Source organism: Ambystoma mexicanum, chromosome 14 (genome assembly GCF_040938575.1).
Source record: "Ambystoma mexicanum isolate Mex_15411 chromosome 14, UKY_AmexF1_1, whole genome shotgun sequence".
In the NCBI taxonomy this organism is placed as follows: domain Eukaryota; kingdom Metazoa; phylum Chordata; class Amphibia; order Caudata; family Ambystomatidae; genus Ambystoma; species Ambystoma mexicanum.
In genome coordinates this window covers 319,028,837-319,051,761 of record NC_090940.1, presented here as the reverse complement: position 1 = coordinate 319,051,761, position 22,925 = coordinate 319,028,837, and positions in this window count along the sequence as shown.

Below are 22,925 nucleotides of genomic sequence, written 5' to 3'. Positions count from 1 at the left end.
ACTACAGTTCCCACAATCCTCTCTAACATGAGGGTTATAATTCCATACAACACCTTTTCCCCATCCTCTTCTGTAGGACATTAAAAAACACAGCGCACCCCCTTTTCCGACATGAGCTCTTTAGCACAATACCACAGACAACGGACTAATATGCCACATGTTTACTTGACATGTCCTGACGCAAGGGTCAGGGATAGTCAGGCAATTAACCAGAATCACACACACCTGACGGCCCTTTCCTTTCCCTGCAGGGATAAAAGGTGGAGCAAAAGAGCACAGGACGAGCAAGGCACACTGCACGGCAAGACAGCTATCCAGGCCCGACAGTTCAAGAGGAGGATAAAGGCAGAAAATATCGAGAGGCTAACAAGAAGGGACACGACCTTGCCCTTTTCGATGCAGACCCGCAAAAACCTCCACAGAAGGAAACTTAAGACAGAGGATAATAGCCCAATTGTGTTGCAACAGATGTCAACGGTTCACGGAGCGTGTTGACGCTGATAAGCCAGAGCAAGTGAGACTCCTGCTTCCATGGTACCGGCCTTGACTTCAGTTATGATGAAAAGCCAATTGGTTCATCACAGCTGGTGAGTGGCAGGGAGAACCGATAAGAACCAAGCTGTGGTGAATCAAAGTGGCAATGTGGCAAAGTGAGAGAAGTTCAAAGAACTGTAAAATTGTAAAGGGGAGACCAGCTGCAGAAGGGGACTGGCACCACATGGGTGCTGCTCCAAGTAGCTCTGGTCGATCCCTGTCTGAGTGAAACTACATATACCACAAGTCAATAGGAGAGCCGCCGTCAAAGTGGTCATACAGGAGATCAAACAAAATCCCTGTACAGTCGAAAGCCTTTGACCTAAGAACTGTGAGAAAGCAAGGGAAGTGAATCCCGTAAAACATTGAAGGTAAATGTGAATGTGAAGTTGGCAAGAGTGAACCCGGAAGAGGTATGCTGAATAAGAGGGGACAAAGTCTAAAGTATGAAGAAACAGTGTGTTGACAAACGTGAACCCAGTGGAGGGATGTCCACGGTGAACTGTTTATAAAGACATTTAAGATTGGTGAATACTGGAAAAGCCATAGTGAACCTGGTGGAGGGAGGCTGAAAGCAAAAAGGGGTCTGCACCCGGAAGAGGGGGATCCAGGGCTGGGGCCAGCTCCCAAGAAATACACAGAACAGAACTTTTGTGTTTGTTCATTATTTAGAAACCTATAAGGCCCTCAGAACCGGGATGAATTGGCACAACCACAGAAGGCCCTGATACTGATAGGAACTGTTTCAGGGTACGAGCCCGAACGAGGGAGATCCAGGGGCGAAACCATCACCCAAAGTTCATTAAGAGAAGGAACTGTTATTCATTTATGGAATAGGATTTGTGAAGAGACAGCGTCTGGAAGAGGGGAACCCAGGGGTGAAGCCATCGCCCAATGTGAACTGTGGAATAGAACTTTTGGTTTGTGTTTGTTTGTCGGATAAATCAGGCCTCAAAAGCAAGAGACTTTTTTGTGAAAAGAGACTTTACCATCAAAGGACCTGATAGCTGGAACGCAACTGTCGGCTCGTGCTGAGAAAGCTGAAGCGTGTACTGTGCTAGCTGGAACAGAAGTGTCAGCTTGTGCTGAGAAAGCTCGAGTGTGTGCTGTGCTCCAAAGTCCCTCCTTGGCCTGTGCTGAAAACGTGGGAAAGGGAGAACCCCGGCGATCACATCCTGACATATTATTTGTGATCACTTCTTTCTTTTCTTGAAAACTATCCCACACCCTTTTTGTATTAGTTGTAAGGTTTGGCAATAGGTTTCTTAGTATAGGTCCTTATTATTTGACACAACGCCACTAGGACTCTCTTATTTTCATTTGATGGTCGACGCTTGCTCCCATCTTAGATTTAGGTATAGATTAGGCATTTTTCCAACCTGCACACAGTTTAATAAACACCCTTGAACTGTGATCACATGTGTCTGTCTTTACTGTTGCCACCATGCGTTCCTTACAATTGCCTTCTTGGCCTTTTCCAAAGTTCTTATATTCGACTTTTGCCCTCTTGGCATGTTTCACAATTCATGTATTTCATTTTCCTCTTATTCAACTTTCTTTCTTTTGGTCTCTGCTTGTAATATCTTTAAAAAGGTCATAACATTTCACAGAGACGTTTGAATGTGCGACTTCCTCTCGCAGGACCACTCTGCTACTTTGTATCCTTTTCTTTTAACAATTGTCCTCTTCATTTGTGTTTTATCGGCACACGCACAACCTCCAACTTTCAAATCACAGTCACTTTCTCTTTAACATCAACTGAACTTTTGTTGCTCTCGATAACTTACTGGTTGTGCTAAATGACTACCTTTCATCTTCTTCCCACTCTTCAAGGCACCTGGAAGGTTTCTTTCCTTTGCTCGATCAGCTCTGCTTTTCGAACCCTCACGGCTTCCTGAAAGTTTGGAAATCTTGTCTGGTTTACTCTCGATCCTCTCTGTTGTTGATCAGCCGGTTGGCCTTCCAACTGCCACAGTCTGGTTCGCATCAGCCTTGGAAGAGCTGTTCCTTCTCGTACCCAGCTTCGCTCAAAGTGTGCCTGTGCGCGCCACCTTTTATTTCCCTGGGGAGTCTTGACAAGTGGCAGGTGTACATTATTAGAGCTCTGTGCCTGACTCTGCCGGGCCTCATTACAGGTAGAGGGCCATTGAAAGTCAGGGGAGGTAATCCTTCTGACCTCATTCCTCATCTTCCATGGTGCCGTAGATTTGTTAAAACAAAGAGAGGAGGGATTATGGGAGTTGTAGTTTCCCATAAAATAAACAGGGATAGGGGTTAGATAGATTATGGAAAAGGGGGTACCATGCCTCGCCATTGAGCGCTTCTCCCCCACTCCCTGAGGACCCCCTAACCAGGTGATCCTCCCTCGCTTGTCCACCGGCAGTGTCGGGATCCAAAAGCGATGGCCTTTCCCTGGCCACCTGAGTATGGGATCCCCGGGGACTAGGTTGTGAAACACCCTCTGGTTTTTCACAGTAACAATACTAATACCTTTTGGCCTATTGAAAAAGATCTTAAGAAACTTTTTTGTCATATGAGGCTTTCTGTTGTTCTTGTGCATTAGCCATAGGGGTTTGCACCAAAGGCCTAACTAGCGTCATGTGTTCTTTAAGACGGTGTGCCGTTTGGGAGCGTGGTATTAGGGCTTCTTCTCTTTCTTCCCAGGAGGTTTCTCTCAACATATTTAGGACATCCAAGGGCTCTTGTCTGTAAAGTAATTCACATGGGGAGAATCCTGTAGAAGCCTGAGGGGTCTTTCTGCCCATGGAATCATCTGTTCCTAATTTCTGCCATCCTTCTTCCACCAACTTCCGTAGTATGGTCTTCAATGTCTTATTGAATCTTTCTTCAAGGCCATCTGTCTGTGAGTGATATACTGAGGTCTTTAAAGTAGTAATATACAATCATTGTTTGACTTCTTCCATGACATTGCTCATAAATGTAGAGCCTTGATCTGTCAATATTTCCATTGGAAGTACTACTTGTGAAAAGAAAGGGAGCAGGTGCTTCAATATTTGCTGGGTGATGTGAAAAACCTGGGGGTATTCTCTTTAGAGTAGACCTCAAGAATCCTTATTCAGGTGGCCGGGAAGGGCTGGCGCTCTCAGATCCCAACAATGGAGGTAGAAGAACGAGGGAGTATCACCTGGGTAGGGGAGCTCCGGGTTACTCTCGGGGGAATCTCCCAGGCGAGACGTGGTATTATACTGGGAAAGAACAAAACAAAAAGAGAACAAAGTCCTTGAGGCTTTCATAGGCTGTACCAACTCAACCTTCCTTCCACTCAATGAATATACCTTATCAGAATCCAACCACCCCTACACCTCTGGTAAACCTATTAGGAGTCCAAACCCAGTTACAGTAGCAAACTACCTCTCCCAGAATCCCTGTTTTCCTGTTGCCTACCCGAATACTCCCGGCCATTCTTTTCCACTTCCCTCAGGTTATTATTTTCTGAACTCCCAATCTGCATTGGCATAACACTACTGTTCCCACAATCCCCATGTCTATTTCATAAACACTACCAAATCATAACCCCCCTTTCTGACACGAACACTCTCTTACACCATGGAAGACAACGGACTAACACCAGAGCCGCTTACCTGACATGTTACGAAACAAGGGTCAGGCAGAGTCAGGCAATTAATAATAACCTCACACACCTGATGACCCTTTCCTTTCCCTACAGGGATAAAAGGTGAAGCACGAGAGCACACTACGGGCAATGCAGACCGTATGACGGAACATCTATCCAAATACAGCATTTCAAGAGGAGGAGAAAGGTGGTGAGAACCGAAGGGGCGACAATGAGAGAAGCGCTTTCCAACCCAGACCTGCGAAGCCTCCGTGAAAGGAATGATAAGACTGTGAATAATAGCTAGTGTGTTTTGTAGCCGATGTCAACGGTACAAGAGCCCTCCTACACTGATAATGAGGACAGGGAGAGACGCTTGCTACCGTGGTACCGTCCTTGACCCCAGAAACCAGAAAAGCCAAGCGGTTCATCACAGCCGGTGAGTCGAGGGGAGAGCCGATAAGAAACCGAACTGTGTTGAACAAAAGTTGCAAATGGCAAATTAAAGGGAAATCAAATAACTGTTAACTTCTGAGGGGAAAACCTGCTGCAGAGGGGTCCGGCACCACAAGGGTGCTCACTCGAGAGACTCCGGTTAATTCCCCTACTGTTGAAATTACTGATACCAGAATGCTTTGGAAAAGCCGCATGAAAAGGTCAAAGTGGTCATACAGGGGTCTAGCAGAATCCCATGTACAGTCGAAAGTCATTGACCGACAAACCATTGGAAAACCAAGGGAAGAGAATCCCACATAGTAAGAAAGTAGAAGAAACTGAGAGGCTGGCAAACGTTAACCCGATGCAGGGATGCCGACAGAAAGGGGCAAAGCATGAGACCCCAATGAACACTGTGTTGACAAGAGTGAACCCGACAAAGGGATGTCCCCAGTGGATTGTTTAAAAAGACATTAAGACTTGTGAATGTGAAAGGTGAAATTGTTTTGGACACCAAGCCATAGCAAACCTTACAGAGGGAGGGAAATATTCTAGAAGGGACTGAGCCCGGAAAAAGGGGATCCAGAGCTGAAAAACAATCACCCAATGACATGTGAACTCTAGAAGGGTCAGATCCTGAATGAGGGGGATCCATGGATGAAAAGCCATACCCCAACGACACGTGAATGTAACAGATGTTAAACCAACAAGCCAGAGTGAACCTGATGGAGGGGGGCTGACGTTCGAGAGGGGTCTGAGCCCTTAAGAGGGGGCCCAGGGGTGAAGAATCATCACCCTAAATTCAATCAGAAGGGAACTTTTATTTGTTATTTAGAAAATATCAGAACTTCGGAAGCAAGAAACGTAACCACCAAACTTTTGTGGATCTGAGCGCGGAAGAGGAGGATCCAGGGGTGAAAAGTCACCACCCAACATACATACGGAAAGGAACTTTTTTGTTTTTCATTTTGTACACATATGGTCCTTGGAGGAAAGAGGTTTTATGTACAAAAGAGACTTAACCCCCGAAGGTCCTGCTACCTGAGAACAGAACTGTAGTCTTGTGCTGGGAAAGCTCAAGAGTGTGCTGAACTCAGGAGTCCTGCCTTGTCCCATGCTCAAAACATGGGGAAGGGAGAACCCTGGCTTTACCATCCTGATTTATCATTTGTGAACACTTCTTTCTTTCTTGTTAACACTATCCCAACCTTTTTTTCTATCTAGTTGTTTTTCAGTATATGCCCTTTTATTTGAAAACATGCCACTAGGACTGCCTTATTATTATTTGATGGTCGTAGCTTGCTCCCATCTTAGATTTAGGTTTAGATTAGGCATTTTTCCAACCTACCTATACAAATGAATAAACACTCTTGGAATGTGATCACTTGTGTCTGTTTTTACTGTTGTCACCATGAGTTCCTTACAATGGTATTTGCTCTCAGGGGAAAAGTCCTCTGGATATCACATAGCATTATCCACAATTACCAAAATAGACTTGTTCCCTAACTTTGATGTTTCTAGGGGTCCCACAATATCCATACCAATTCTTGAGAATGGAATTTCAATGATTGGTAACGTATTTAAGGGAGGGTGATGATGGTATATTACAACTAGTCTTTTTGAAGATTTCACAGGACTGGACAAAGTTTTTAATGTCAGCATGAATTCCTGGCCAATAAAATGTATTGATAATTTGGCATTGTGTCTTAGTCTGTCCTAAATTGCCTCCTGTCAGGTGGGAATGAGCTACGTCCAAGACCACTTGTTTAGGGCTTTTAGGAACAACTAGTAGGATCTTTACTAAGCCTTCTGACGTGGTATCTCCCCAGCACAAAAGCCCATTTCTCTAAAAGAAAAAGGGCATCCCTTTCTCACAGCACTTTTGTTTTGATGTAACCTGCAAAAAAGCTTCAGCCAAGAATGGATTGCTCCTTTGGACAAAAGCTTGGTCAGGGAGAGTTTCAGTTTCCTCCTCTCTGACCCTTCTAAGTTTGGGCTCTCTAGGGGCATCAGATGTGTCATCCCCCTCCCCGAAGCCTCGAGTACCCCAATCTGTTCTCTCCTTCCCGGCCTCTTCATTGACCCTAGGGAACACTTCTCTCTCGAGCACCCCTTGTACAATTGTATCCCCTTAACAGATTTGGAAGTGATCCTTTCCATGATTCTGCAGTAATACTTTGATTTCACCTCTAAAGTCTGGATCTATGACTCCAGCTAGCACATCAATTCCAAACCTCCATGCTAGTCCCAATTTAGGAGCCAATCTAATGTAAGTAAAGGGTGGTGGAATTAGAATCAAATCAGTGGGTATCAATCTTCTTTCGCCTGGGGGAATTGTCTCAGCCCTACTGCTACAAATATGAAACCCAATAGAGCTCTTAGTGGCTACTGAGGGGTCTGATGCTTGGGGACTTAACTTTTCAAATCTTAGGGTTCCCCAACCTGTATCGGTTGAGCCGCATCCCACCCTGACACCATTTGTGAAGGCATCATGAAGTAAGACACAGACAACAGATTCAACTTTCTAAGAAAAGCTCTATTTAACTCAAATGTCAGGATGGAGTAAGGCCTAATTAACTTGCCCTCTGCTAAGGTGAGATTTCCCTACCTAAAGAAAACTAAGGATAATCAGTGTCCGTAAGTTCAAAATGAAAAGTCTGTCTGTGTCCAAAACCTATACTTTGCCTCACAACTAAATATATACAATGTGCAGGCATGTCAGCAACAAACTATATAGTGTTCAAAAGTAAAGTTCTGAGCTTCTTACAGCTCTTTGGCTTTCTCTCAACTTTCCCTTCCCCAAGTTCAAAATAGTTCCACAAAGACCTCTGGGCTCCCTTCCCCAAAAGTTCAACACAGTTCAACAGTTCTTCAAAGGCTTTGGGGTTTCCCTTCCACAAGAGTTCAATACAGGTCAACAGTTCCTCAAAGGCCTCAGGGTTTTCCTTCCCCAAGGGTTCAAGACAGTTCAAATGTTCCTTAAAGGCCTCAGGGTTTCCCTTCCCCAGGGGTTCAACACAGTTCATAAAGTCTTGGCGGATCCTTCCCCGGGACCCTAACTCTTTCCACTGATAAAACCCAAAAGTCAGTTCAAATCCTCTGGCTCTCAAAATAATACCAGTTCAACTCAGTGTTCATTCCCAGTAGGCCACTCGGTCTGGGTGCATTTGTCGGACCACACAGTCCACCAATTACAGGTCACGCAACCAATAGCCCTGCTCCCTTGTATCTTTTCAAGTAGGGGTTACTCGGTCTAGGCACAATTATTGGATCACACGGTCCACCCATTACAGGTCACGCAACCGATAACCCTGTGCACTTTGCTGTACTTCTGCATTCTTCATGTTCGGGCCAATATAGGTATTTAATTTCTCAACCTGTAGTCCTGTGGACTCTTGTATATTGGATCAATACCTATTTCACATTCTTCTTGGCAGTCTTTTTGGCTTTGCAACAACTGATATCTCGTACAATTCAATCTGTGGTATTTTATCCTGTCTCAAAATATTGCTTTCACTTCATTTATAAATGCTCATAATGGTTCAGCTCTTACTTTGCTTTGTCGCAGTATTCAAAACATACTCAATATATCCTTTAGTCAGTTTGGCATTCACTAGTGCTCTTTGCGCCTTTCAAAAGTATTTAATTTGCTTTGTAAACATATTCATCATATCTTTCAATTAGTTTGGTATTCAATAGGGATCGTTGTACCTTTCAAAAGTACTTATTATACTTGGTAGCTTATTCATTATTCACAATCATCTCATTTGACCTGCCGTAGCATGTGCAATAGGATTCAGTTCATTCAGCATTCTGGTATGTCGGTTTCCCAGCCACTGAGCACCCCGTATGAGTGTTCCCGTTTCTGCACTCAACGGTAAGCGTTCACTCCTCTGGGCTTCTCGGTTTACTCTTCTTTACTCTGCCTTTCCACGGGATCCCCAGTGAGCAGCGCTCGGTGTCCTAGGCAGTTCAAAGCTCCGCTCGTCCACGGTGGGAGCTGGCGAAATCCCTCTCGCTCTCTCAGCGGCCAGCAGCACCTTGGAGGCTTTTGTGCCCCACAGCTTCTGTTGTGGACACAGGGGAGGAGGGATTGCGGGAGTCTGCACCCTCTCACTGCCAGTCTTGGCCCCAGCGTCTCCCTCAAGCTCCTGCTTGACCCAGCTTTCCTGCAGCCGGTTCCTCTCCAGCCCACTCTGTCTCCATACGTGGCATCCTTCACCAGCTCCTTTGCTTTAGGCTGTCTCTCCTTCTCACTCTTATATACCTGGGGCGTGATAATAGGCTACAGGTGCAAGTCCTCCATATGAATTGCCTGGTCTTGGTGAAAACTATTAGTGGGACATGCCTGGATATTGTAGTTCAACTCCCCAAGAGCCCTCTTCGTCCTCTCACTACCAAAGTGGTATTAATGCAGGGGAGTGTGTTTAACTCCTAGTTGTTTCCTCCTCGTCCCAGTCTTACGGTAAAAGGTCTGTGGGACATTTTGGTCAGAATAAACAGTTAAGGACTGACAATAGCCCACAAAGGCCCAAAGACCCAAAAACATCCACTACCCACTCCCCAGGTTCCCTCCACCCAGGTGATCCTGCCTCGCATATCCACCCCCAGGGTTGCGATCCAAAAGCAATGGTTTGTTTGTTTGTTTGTTTGTTTGTTTGTTTGTTTGTTTGTTTAATTTATTTATATAGCGCGCCAGACCCAGAGGTATCTAGGGGTTTAGGGTGAAGAATGGTTACAAGATACAGTTATATATACAGCTTACAGATAGTAATACAAGTAATATACAGTTTATACATACATAGTTCAGGTGATAGATTCAACGTAACAAAGGGATAGTAGTACGACCTGGTGTCAGGTGTAAGGACAAGTGTTTGTAGTGAGGTAGGTATCATTACTCTTTGGGCCTCATTACACGGCATGCGGTAACCATGGCGCTACTAGCGCCATGGTTGCCGCCGGTATTTTACTGTGTCCGCCTTGGTGGATGGCAGAATTACCGCCTTACTCCAAGGTGAGCGGGGGTGGTAATTCCCCATTCATCAAGGCACTTCCCCATTCCCATTCTTGCCCCCATAGGGCTCAATGGGAATGGGGAAGGAGCTCATTACGGTACCGTAAATTGGCACCAAGGTCCCATTGCGGGCCCATTCCTTAACGGCTGGTAAAACCAGCCATTGAGGTCGGGTCCCGCAAAGGGACTTCCTAGTAAGGCGGTAAGGGTTTACCGGTACCGGTGCCCTTACCAGTACCGGTAAACCCTTACCGCATTCCGTGTAATGAGGCCCTTTGTTCAGTAACCATATGATGACGTGACTTCTGAATTTTTTGAACATTGGGCTAGTTTTAATGTCCTGTTGAAGTGTATTCCATAGTTGGGCGGCTAGGACCGGGAAGCTAGCTCCGCCAGCTATTTTTAGATTGTACCTAGGCACCACTAGCCAGGATGTGTTGGTGGATCTTGTGGTTCTGGTGGACTGTTTCAGGGTACATTTATCCGTGAGATACGGTGGGGCTTGGTGGGTCAGAGCTTTGTAGGTGAGGCAGATGGTTTCTAGGTCAATGGCCTTTCCCTGGCCACCTGAGCAGAGGATGCTGGGGAAAAAGAGGTGAGGACGCCCTCAGGTTCCTCTCAATACCATATTAATTTACTTAAAGAATGGAAGAAAAATACTATGGACAAGACTTCAGCCATGTTAACAAGTTTGTTATCTGATGATAGTGAGACCAGCCAATTGATTTCCTCGGAATTACCACAAAATCATAAACAAGATTTGATAGACCTTTTACAACAATTTCCTGATGTATTTAGAACTGAACGAGGGAGAGTAAAAGGGTGTCTGCCATGGTGAGTCATCAGAAACCTTTCAGGATTCCTGAGAGAAGGAAACAAATTATACAAGACGAAATAGAGGCCATGATAAAAGCAGACATTATTAAACCCTTACAACGTCCTTGGTCCTCTCCTGTTGTATTGTTTGCTAAACCTGATAACTCTTGGAGGTTTTGCATTGACTTTAGGAAAGTCAATGAAGTATCACAGTTTGACAGCTACCCAACGCCTAGGATAGATTAACAGGTTGGGAAATGCAGTATATCATTCTACCATTGACCTAACAATTGGTTATTGACCAGTTAACCCGTTAGACAAACCCAAGACAGCCTTTCGAATGGACTGTGTCCTCCCATACATTCCTTATCTTTGATATTTCTAATATCGACCTTTGCTGCTTCAGAAAACAATTTCAGCAGGGGGCACTGTGCATTGATGCCTGTATACTTGATGTCCCTCGGAGGCCTCTGTCTCAACGATGATACCAATGCAGGTATAAGTGGCATGCTCACCGCCCGTTGGCCTCAATTTGTTTTTCCGCGCTTATGCTTTGGATGTGGTACGCCTCGTTCCTGACATCAATACTTCTAAATCTTCTTCGACAATTTCTATATTTACTCGAGTTCCGACATGAAATGGCTTCATCTTCTGCATCATCCACTCCTTGATCCGGCTTCAAAAAATCCTGTGACTGCGGGGCAAAGATGTCTGTGACGGACCCTCACAGGATCTGCCTCTGGTGCCTGGGGTCGACTCATCCATCTTTGGAGTGAGAGAACTGCCTATCTATGACGGTCAAAGCCTTGAGAGAGCGTAGAGGGAAGCTTGCGGCAGGTAAGGCACACATAGCCCCTTTGACTCCATCAAAACAAAGAACATCAGACGAGTCGAGAACAGTTTCTCCTCGCTGAGAAGAAGTCCACAAAGTGGTTCACGAAGTGGTTCACACCATTCGGCGACTTCGAGGCACGGAAGAATGCGGCCCTGCCCCCCTCGACTACACCTAAAGGCGGTACTCCGGTCAAAAGACATCCAATGCACAAGAACTGTGTGTTCTCGGACCAGGCGGCCAGGTCTCCTCGAGAGCGATCCCATCCCTCGAGTTGAGAAAAAACCCCCTCGAAGGCTAAACCTTCATCGTCATCGACGCTGAAGGACTTGATTCCAACGGGACCGAAAAGTGCATCGATAACTGTGGAGAAGCAATCGACGCCTCGAGCGTGGACCTCCCCGACACCACATGTGTCGAAGCCATTGACGCAACTGTCGAAGCCATCAACGCTACCGTCGAAGACATCGACACAATTGTCAAGGCTGTCGACATCGATAATTTCGACATTTTCTGCTCCGGTGACTACAAATATCATGTCAACTTCGGTTGAAAAGATTTATACTCCTCTGCCATGTTCAGATTTCTTTAAATCCCTATCTTCAATTTATGAAGATGCAGAGGAATCCTCTGATGAAGGGAGACCCTTTGGGTTAGAGTATGGAACACCATGAGTGCCTGAAAGTTTGATATCAGAGGATTCACGCATATAAAACCGAATGCCTTCATGAAGCTAGTGGGATAGACACCTCTCCTGAGGTTGAATTTGGCAGAGCAGACACTGGTGACCACGCTGAGGTGACATACAGGCAACTGATGTCAAGGTTCATGGAATACATGGGGTGATCAAGACCTACACCAGGCTTTGAACAAGGTGATCTCACTGATATCTTAGACAAGGGGCCTCAGGAGGACCCAACTGTCCATTTTCATCTAGCCTTACAGAGGCGTGTGGCTACTAATTGGGAAGCACCAGAGGTTATTCCAGCTGTAAATAGAAAGCAAACGGTTATGTACAGAGTTTCTAGCTCTGACCCTTTTTACCTCTCCAAGCACCCAATACCAGAAAGTCTGGCAGTTCAGGTCACCTCCACAAGTAGGCAAAATGCCTATCCTACGATACCTCAGGATAGAAAGGACAAGCGTTATGACACTATGGCCAAAAAGTTTTTTTCGGTGGCAGTATGGCCTTGAAGTCGGCCAATGCTACTTGCACGCTAGCAAGGTTTACACACCCAACTGTCCATTTTCATCTAGCCTTACAGCGGCGTGTGGCTACTAATTGGGAAGCACCAGAGGTTATTCCAGCTGTAAATAGAAAGCGAATGGTTAAGTACAGAGTTTCTAGTTCTGACCCTTTTTACCTCTCCAAGCACACAATACCAGAAAGTCTGGTAGTTCAGGTTACCTCCACAAGTAGGCAAAATGCCTATCCTACGATACCTCAGGATAGAAAGGACAAGCGTTATGACGCCATGGCCAAAACGTTTTTTTCAGCCGGAGTATGGCCTTGAAGTCGGCCAATGCTACTTGCACGCTAGCAAGGTTTACACACACCCTTTGGGAGTGCATTTCTATGGCGGCTGACCATATCCCCGAAGGGGAGGAGCGAGAAAGACAGATTCCATAACATTGTCAAGGATGGCAAAGATGCAATGTGTGAATCCCTCCAAACTGGTCTCGACTATGTTGACAGTATCAGCAGAGCTATGGCGGCTAGTACAGTGATGCGCAGATTTGCCTGGTTAAGAGAGTCAGGCTTTGCCCTAGACGTACAATCCAGGCTGCTCAACATGCCCTTTGACGGCACTCATTTATTTGGAAACAAAGCTGATGAAAGTTTAGTGAAGCTGCAAACTTCCAATGCAGCAGCAAAAACCCTTGGAGCTGAAATGAGACAAACTCCAAATGGCCCCACGGGTATGCCCTGGAGGGGTAGGTACTTTCGTCACTACTCCACATTTGGTAGGGGCAGAGGACAGCCAGCTCAAAGAGGACAGAGAAGATTCCCCCGTGGTGGACGGGGAAGAGGTACTAAAACCGCAACAGTAGCAGCTGCCTTACCTTCAGCAACTGCATCAGCCGGTCTAAAACCTCTCTGAGGACTTGATACACAAGACTACAATAGGAGGCAGATTGCCACAGCATCTGACAGAATGGCAGGCTATTACTTCAGATGCTTGGGCATTGGAAACAGTTGCCCAAGGTTACTGCCTCCCTTTTCTGCAAAAACCTCAGAGTCATCCACCAGTGAACATCTCTTTGAAAGGTCCAGATCCGCTCCTTATGCAGGAGATTTTAACACTGCTAGAGAAAGGTGCTATATATAGAACAGTACCTGTAGCAGAGAGGAACAAGGGTTGGTACTCCCCGTATTTTCTAATCCCCAAAAAGGAGGGAGGATTGAGACCCATTTTGGACTTAAGTGACTTGAACAAGTTCCTCAGGAAAGCCTAGTTCAAGATGATAACCCTTTCTCAGATGCTTCAGGCCCTCCAGCTTCAGGATTGGATGGTATCATTGGACCTTCAGGATGCTTACTTTAATGTGCCGATCAATCATAAACACAAACAGTACCTGAGGGTCGCCGTTGGCGGTTCTCATTATCAGTTTTGAGTTCTGCCATTTGGGATGACCTCCGCCCTGAGGGTATTCACTAAACTGGTGGTGGTTGTGGTAGCAAGTGTAAAACCAACAGATGTCCACATTCTTGTGGAACTCTCCCGTCCCCTGCACACCCAATCAATTGTGAAAACAATCAATAATTTAACAATTGTAACAATTTGTTTTTGAAAAATGTTTGTGAAAAACAATTTAAGACAATGATTATGTTAAAAAATAACCATCAATTTAATGTTGCTATCAAATACAAGCTATACATTTGCATATTGATTCATTAGATGTTTATCATCTATACTGATGCGATTTCAACTTTACTTATTAAGCGTGGACATACACATTTATCTGTCACACTCAATTTAGGCGCAATATTCTTCTTGGGCACACAGTATGTTAAACACATTTTCTATTAATCATAGAGAGCGTTAACATATATTACTCGACGCTAGGCCATAGATATATTGGGTTGTGGTAGCAAGTCTCAGGAGAGGGGCAATTCACATTTACCCCTACCAAGATGATTGGCTGATCAGGGCCAGTTCCCCAGAACAATCCCTGGAACATCTCAGCTATACCTGCCAATCCCTTCACAGACTGGGCTTCTCCCTCAACTTGAAGAAGTCCCACATGATACCATCGCAAAGACTCCAATTCATCGGAGCAGTCCTGGATGCATCCTTGGGAAAAGCCTCACTGCCAGAGGTGAGGGCTCCAGACATTCTGCAGATGGTGACCTAATTCCAGAATGCCCAGCATCTACCAGATTTCGATTTTCTAAGGTTTCTCGGCCTTATAGCATCCTGCATTTATCTGGTGGCAGAGGCTCACCTGAGAATGAGATCCCTCCGATGGGCTCTCAGGACCCAGGGGTGACAATTCTTAGGAAGAATGTCAGACCTCCTACAAATCCCAAGCAGAGTCTCACTGGATCTTCAGTAGTGGGCCTGTCGGGAGAACATCTTGAAAGAACCGTTTTGGCAACCATGGCCGGAGATAGTAGTGAAAGATGCCTCACTCACGGGGTGGGGAGCCCATACCAACGATTTGACAATCAGCAGTATTTGGCCTCCATCGAAGTGCAAACTACATATCAACCTTTTAGAGCTGAGGGCAATCAGACTAGCGCTGAATGCCTTCCTGCCATCTGTATGTGGAAAGAATGTCCTAATAATGTCGGACAACACAGTGGCCATGTACTAACCTGAACAAGAGAGGAGGTGTAGGGTCAGTGGTATAGGGTCACTACCATTTTGCAGAGAGGCAATGCAGCTCTGGTTCTGGGCAATACAAGAAGGAATCTCTCTGTCGGCAGTTCATCTAGCCAGAGAGAGGAACACGATGGCAGACGCTCTGAGCAGGCAGAGCACAGTCTCTCATGAGTGGGAACTAGCTCAGGAAGTCCTTCAAGAGATCTTCAGCCTTTGGGGAACCCCTCAAGTGGATCTGTTTGCGACCGGTGCCAACCAGAAGTGTGAGCTGTACTGCTCAAGGGAACTTCCCCCAAGAGGAGCCCTAGGATACGCGTTCGTGGTAGACTGGGAATTTCCACTCCCGTACACATTTCCTCCAGTCCCCGTCATTCCTCACGTAATCAGGAAGTTGATCAAGTTCAGGAAATCCATGATCCTAGTGGCCCCGGATTGGGTTCTCCATCTGGATATCAGGATGCTAAGTCTTCATGCATGGTTTCTGAGAGGCTGAGATACAAGGATTGGGACCTCCCGGATGACGTAATGCAGATTTTGCTTTCAGCCAGAAGGCCAGCAACCAAATCTTTATACCGTTGCCGCTGGAATAACTTCTGCAACTGGTGTAGAGATAAGAATGTTGATCCTTTTACATGTAATACACAGATGATGTTATCCTTTCTATTACATCTGGCAAATCTGGGGCTCCAGATTGGTACCATCAAGGGAAATCTGGCAGCGCTTTCTATTTTTAAGCGCACTTCAGAGGAAGTATCGTACTTTAAGATTCCTTTTAATAGCGCAATTCTTAAAGGGACTAAGTAATGTTTTCCCTCCAATCCCATTTCAAGTACAACTGTGGGATCTTAATTTGGTCCTTGTACTCTTGTCCCTTCAGACTACTAGCTCTAAAAAACAATGAGTTGTATCCAATTGAATTGCGCCAAAGCGAATTTATTGACATTTTCTCAAATATATTTTGGCAAAAGAAGTGATCTTGTATTAGCAATGAAGATGAGTTCCCCTTTATGGCTCTCATTCAGAATAGAGGTACATTTCTCAATGTCTCTCTTAGCAAAAAAGTCATTTTGTATTGACAATAAAAATACGTTTCTCTTTATAGCTGTCATCCAGAATAGAAGTGAATTTCTCTTAGTGTCCCTCGACACGTGTTTCCCCGTCTACTACTTCATGACGGTTCATCAGGAGGGTTACAAATGATAATTATTTGACTTTGGGTATTTTGACCTAAAAGCAAATAGATATAAAATGGTATTAAAGCGGGAGCTATCAAATCAAAATAAAACATAGCTATGGTTTCTAGACATGAATATATATGGTGTGTCCCTAAAGATTTATTTACTTGATGTTAATTCCTAAATGATGCCCTCAGTGTTAAGAAAAAACGTTATGTATAGTCATATCCTTAATGGTACGATTGATGTGGCACTTGAAGTTATTTGTGCGCTGTAAATCTTCTTTTCTCTACAAAACAAAAAAATAAAAAAGAATGGCCCTTATCTACATAGTGAATTTATGTTAACCAATACAGTTCTCAGTTATCTCATTGGGGCTAAGGGTTCTGAGACGTTTATTTCTAAAACTCTTACCTTAATATAGTGACAGTTTGGTATTCAAGATTGCTTTCGCAGCTAGTTCTAGCGGTATTTCAGCCATGAAGGAATCCAAGGTGGCCCAACATAAACTGGAAAAATGTCATCAATATCTCAATGCAAACAACTACAACTTAAAATTCACCCTTCAAGAAAGTACTTCTGAAATATACTTTCTGGACTTACATCTGTATATTGAAAATAACACCATCTTATCAACCCTATTTGTGAAACCCACAGCAGTAAATAGCATTCTGCATGCCTCAAGTAACCATATTCCATATGGAGACATTTTAAGAATAAAAAGGAATTGCACCAACAACATTGAATTTGAGAAGCATGCAGAAATATCTATTCGCAAATTTCAAAATAGAGGATACAATAGCAGAAAATTAACCAAAATCTAACAAAAGACGAAGTTGAGGAACAGAACAGATTTGCTTTCCAATAAACAATGATCCAATACTAGATCAGCACAAGATAATGTAAGATTCATCACAACCTATTGCTCAAATATTCAGTTCTACACAAAAACTCTGGCAAAACATTGGAACATTTTATAACTGGACAGAGATTTAGAGAAATTTCTGCATACCACACCATGTTTGACATTTAGAAAAGCTCCAAATTTGAAAAACATGTTGAGCCCATCTCACTTTTCATTGACAAAACAATACACTGGGCTTTCACAACTATGGACGGAGACACTGCTTCAAGGAAACTTTGAATGTGGAAAAATAAAACATTTCATTAATTGTAACACCAAACATGTGGTGTATGGAATCCAATGTACATGCTCCAAAATATACATTGGTAGTACTATTTGACCTCTCAAAATTAGAATAGAGAACATTTAAGGTCAATTAAAAACCAGGACATTTGTTTTCCGTTAGCTTTTCATTTTCAGGAACACCACAATGAGGCATCCATGGACACCATTAGATTTTTTGGTTTACAAAAAGTAAGCATGCCTCCAAGAGGAGGTAATCACGAGAAGCTCCTTCGATGCAAAGACGCATTGTGGATCTTTATAATGGACAGTGGCTTTACTGGACTAAACGCAGACATGGAGATGCATAATTTTTTGTGATCTGTTTGCATTGTTAGTGACCAGTACATTGTCATGACAAGACCGGCATCGGCCGGTTGGAGAAGGAAGAAGACCAAAAGGTGGAGGGAGTCGACAGAAAACCCTTAGGCTCTGGCCTGATAACACACACTACCCCCCTGATGGTCATGAAGGTTCTTCAACACACCAAAACTATTCAGTTTGACCTCATCAGAGCAGCACACTTCCCAGTTATACTGGGAGTATCATGGTTAAGGAAGCACAATCCGACCATAGATTGGAAAAACAATCAGATGTCATTCACCTCTGAGTTCTGCCGACAGTCCTGTTCTTCAATAACTAATTATGCCACCATTCAAACACTTCCTGAGCCTTCACAAGGAACCAATATATTGAGAATAAACAGTATTCCTGCAGAGTTCAGTCAGTACATGGAGCTGTTTCAGAACAACGAACCACAAGAGCTGCCTCCCCACCGGCCCGAAGATTGCGCCATCAACTTATTGCCAGATGCCATGGTTCCATTTGGGCGCATGTTTTCGTTATCACTCAAAGAGAAAGAGGTACTCAAGGAGTACTTGGACTCAAACTTACACCACGGTCTCATTCAACCTTCCCACTCTCCCGCTGGGGCTTCGCTGTTCTTCATCCCAAAGAAGGATTCTTGTGAACTATCGGGGCCTTAACCAGGTCACCATTAGGGACCGGTATCCTATGCCCCTGATCAAAGACATCCTGGAAGCAGTACAGGGAGCCACGATATTCTCAAAAATCGATCTTAGAAGAGCTTACCACCTGCTATGCATGCGCTCCGGGAATAAGTGGAAAACCGCATTTAGGACACCTTTCGGGCATTATGAGTACCGAGTAATGCCTTTTGGCTTGGTGAACGCTCCATCAGTATTCCAGCGTTTCATGGACCGCACATTCTCAGACCTCTTGTTCCATTGTATCATTGTATACCTCGACGATATACTGGTATTTTCCAAGAACCCTCGACTCCACACCACTCATCTTCACCAGGTTTTACTAAGATTAAAGGAGAATCATTTGAAGGTGAATTCTGACAAATGTGTGTTTCAGGCTACTGAAGTACCCTACCTAGGGTTTATTCTTTCATCCGAGGGTATCCGGATGGATCCTGGCAAGATGGATGCAATATTGCATTGGCCCACTCCTAGTTCTGTCAAGGACATTCAAAGGTTCTTAGGGCTTGCCAACTTTTATCGCAAGTTCATTGCAGGCTTTTCCGATAGAGTACTACCCATCACCAATTTGTTAAAGAAGTCATCTACACCTTATGTTTGGTCTAAAGAGGCGGACCAGGCATTTTAATGATTAAAGGAGGACTTTTGCTGTGCCCCTGTGCTTCGTCAACTAGACCAAGGACTAAGGTTTATCGTAGAAACAGATGCCTCCTCAGCAGCCTTAGGAGCCGCACTTCTTCAAGAACACGATGGCTTGGAATATCCCGTGGCATACATGTCCAAGACCTTGAATGTCAGTCAGACACACTATTCGGTGATTGAAAAAAACAATTGCTGGCCATGAAGCAGCTTGCGAGGAGTGGTGTCACCTTCTACAGGGAGCGCACCATCCATTCGAGTTAAGAACTGACCACAAGTATCTTAAAGTTATCCAGAGTATGGAGTGTGTTAACTCACGTCAAGCCCGGTGGGCTTACTTCTTTTCTCAATATGATTTTGTGTTGACATACTTACCAGGTACCAAGAATATACTTGCTGATGCTCTCTCAGAAAGACCCATTCCTGGGCAATCCCAGAAGGAACAATTAAGTCTTATGTTTCCTGATACTAAGGTCATCTGTTCCATCGAATCCTTTTTGGAAGATGTCCGCAGAGCCACACACACTTCCGGGATTCCATCTTCGACTTGTCATCCAGAAGATCTACTTATGCAAGACGGATTATGTTTCCACAAACAACGTTTATTCCTACCCGACGCCCGAGTCAGACGAAATGCGTTAAGGTGGTGTCATGATGATCCGGTGGCAGGGCACAGAGGGGTGAAGAACACTCTTGATCTGCTTAGACGTCAGTTCTGGTGGCCTGGTTTTATCAAGGAGGTTACTGATTATGTACAATCCTGTCCGGTATGCTGTTGTTCGAAATATACCACACAGAGACCTGTCGGATATCTTCAGCAGGAGAGAGTGCCCAAGAGACCCTGGAGCATAATATCTACCGACTTCATCGTTGAACTGCCGTCCTCTGAGGGATGTTCTTGCATAATGGTGACAGTAGACTGCTTTACTAAGATGGCACACTTTACACCCCTGGCTGGTGTACCCACTGCGGCAGAGATGGCTTCGGTCTTTGCTAAAGAGATCTTTAGTTTACATGGTACCCCCGACAAAATAATCTCTGATAGAGGCGCTCAATATGCTTCCCGTTTTTGGAAAGAACTTTGCAGGAGGTTGGGAACTGAAAGGGCCATGTCTTCAGGATTTCATCTGCAAACCAACGGGCAGACCGAAAGGACTAATTCCTCCCTGGAGAAATACCTTTGATGCTTTGTTAACAGTCAGCAGGACAACTGGGTGAGCCTGCTTCCCACCGCAGAGTTTGCCTACAACAATTCTACACATAGTGCTACTAGACTCAGTCCTTTCTTTTGTTCCTATGGGTTTTATCCCAGCTTTATACCATCTTTGTCTTTTCCCTCTTCTGATACTCCTTCTGTGGACCATTTGTTGTCCAGCATTTCTGAGGCACATCAGATTGCTGTTGAAAGTCTGCAGGCCAGTAGGCTTCGTTACAGCTCTCAGAGTAATCTGAAGCGCCTTCCTTCCCCTAACTGGCAGATGGGAACCAAAGTATGGTTAGCTACCAAATACCTTCCCCGCTGGCTACACCCTTCCAAGCTTACCCCTCGGTATATGGGTCAGTTTACCATACTTTGCAGAATTAATCCTCTGGCCTACCGCCTTCAGTTACCAAGGCACATGAGACGCATTCACCCTGTGTTCCATTCATCCCTGTTAAAAGAATACAAGGTGGATCCCTATCATCACCCTCTGCCCCATAGGTCTGTTTCTACCGGCATCCCTCCGGAAGACTATGAGGTCGCCTCCATCCATGACTCCCGTTACAGATGGGGCCGGTTGGAATATCTGGTCCATTGAAAGGGCTATTCCCATTCTCAGGATTCATGGGAGCTGGTGTCTCATATTCATGCTCCTACTTTGGTCCAGAGATTCCACCGCTTGTTCCCTGGTAAGCTGGGGGGTGTCCTTTGGGAGGGGGCATACTGTCATGCCGCTGGCTCACAGATGCCACTGGCGGTTGTGGAACATTTGGCGCTGGCGGCGCCATTAAGTCATTTCGTTCTGCCTTTTTCACTTCCTGGTTAGCGTTCTAGTCTTTTTGTTTTTGCCCATCCCCGTTTCCGTATTTAACCACGCCCCTTTTTGGGGTTTGGCGCGTTGCAACTTTGCTTTCGCTCCGCTGCTGTGTTATTTTGCTAGCCCTTTGATTTACCTCTTTCAAGGGACTGCGTTTTTCTCCTTCCCTCTTGTTCCACTTTCGTCCCTGAGTATTCCGTTACTCTCGTTGCCTTACCTGGATTTCCTTGTTTCCCTCTTTTCCTCCATTCTTCTTCCTCGCCTTCCCAGTCTTCTGTTTGTTCTTCCTTTTCTTCCGCTGCCGCCCGTTTCGTTTTCTGTCCGCTCCTCTGATTTGTTTTTCCTACTTTCCCCTGTCTTTCTGCCTTTGTTTATATTCGGTCTTCCGTTATCCCTGCAAGCACAGATTAACGGTACCCTTCTCGGCCAAGTACTGCTTTCTGCTACAGAGATACTGTACCCTTCACTGTTCAGGACTGCCAATCCACGGAGATCCGGACCATCTTCCTATCTTACATCAAGGATATTCTGTCAAACCATCCACCCGCTACAGCGTCAAAGTTTCAGAGAGGTTTTTTTAAGCGGTTGCTTTTTTCCTCTCCATCTGGTCCCTGCGGGGGGGGGGGGTCCTCTGCTTATCTGCATAACAGGGTATCAGTGTGGCTTCGTACCGTGGAAGACCTTACCTCTTCACAAGAAAAAAGACGCCAACGAAGAAGGAACACAAACACAAGACCTCATCAGAAGAAACAGGTGAGGAGGAAGGGGAGGTGGACACGGATATAACAGACGTACAGCCTTCCATTGCTGAGCTTTATATACATATGATTTGGCTAATGTAACATGTGATGTAATCGAACTGCTCATTTTTCCATTTAATAACTTCCAGTATTATACTTTGTGGAACATGTTATGATTTTCATTTCGATATTCTTTATTGCGCATTAGTATCTTTTCAGTATTTCATTTTATATTTTGTGTCATTTCTCTGTCTTTTCTACATCTTTGTCATGTTTATATATTCCGTAACAACACACACACATACACAATATTAGTATAAGGGAGCCATCCAGATCCATATCTTCTTTACACCTAGTCTAATACAGGTACTCCAAAACAATACCAATAATGTATCAATAGAGAGCAGGTCTAAGATTGTTTATCTAATAACATTGTAGGAAACTTAACCTATAGGAACTCATTGTTCCCCATTAATAATGCTAATAAATGTACCCCAATAGGGCATCATTCAGTCATCAAACCATAGTGCTTAACAATTTATGGTATTTTAGCTATCTATCACAATCATAAAAACAGGGTCATTAGAGTGACCAATCTAATATAGATTGATTGGTAGATGTACATTGATCAGAACATCTAGGTGTTGGAGACTTTTTGACACCATTGATTAAATTCCATAAGAAACGCTTGCATTCTGATTTTTCATGTTTCCCAATCCAAAATGGAGTGTTTGACGGCAACGCGGATACGTCAATATGATGCAATGACGTCATTACGTGTATTCATAAAATGGCCATCTTGGATTCCTTCACTGCTGAAATGCTGCGAGGACTAGCTGTGAAAGCACTCTTGAATACCAAACTGTCACTATATTAAGGTACGAATTTTAGAAATAAACGTCTAAGAACACTTAGCCCCAATGACATAACACGAGGCTGTGGAACGAACAAGATACCACCAATCACCACACAACCGGGTGTATGGACACTAGCAGCGGCGCTAGTCATGTGGAGGGGGTGAGGAGCATGCAAGGTTATTAAGGGAGCGGGCGGAGGGGACAGCTAGATCCTCAAACGGCCTCGAATGGAAAAACGGGCACGTACCTCCTGAGGCTCAGGGTGTACAAG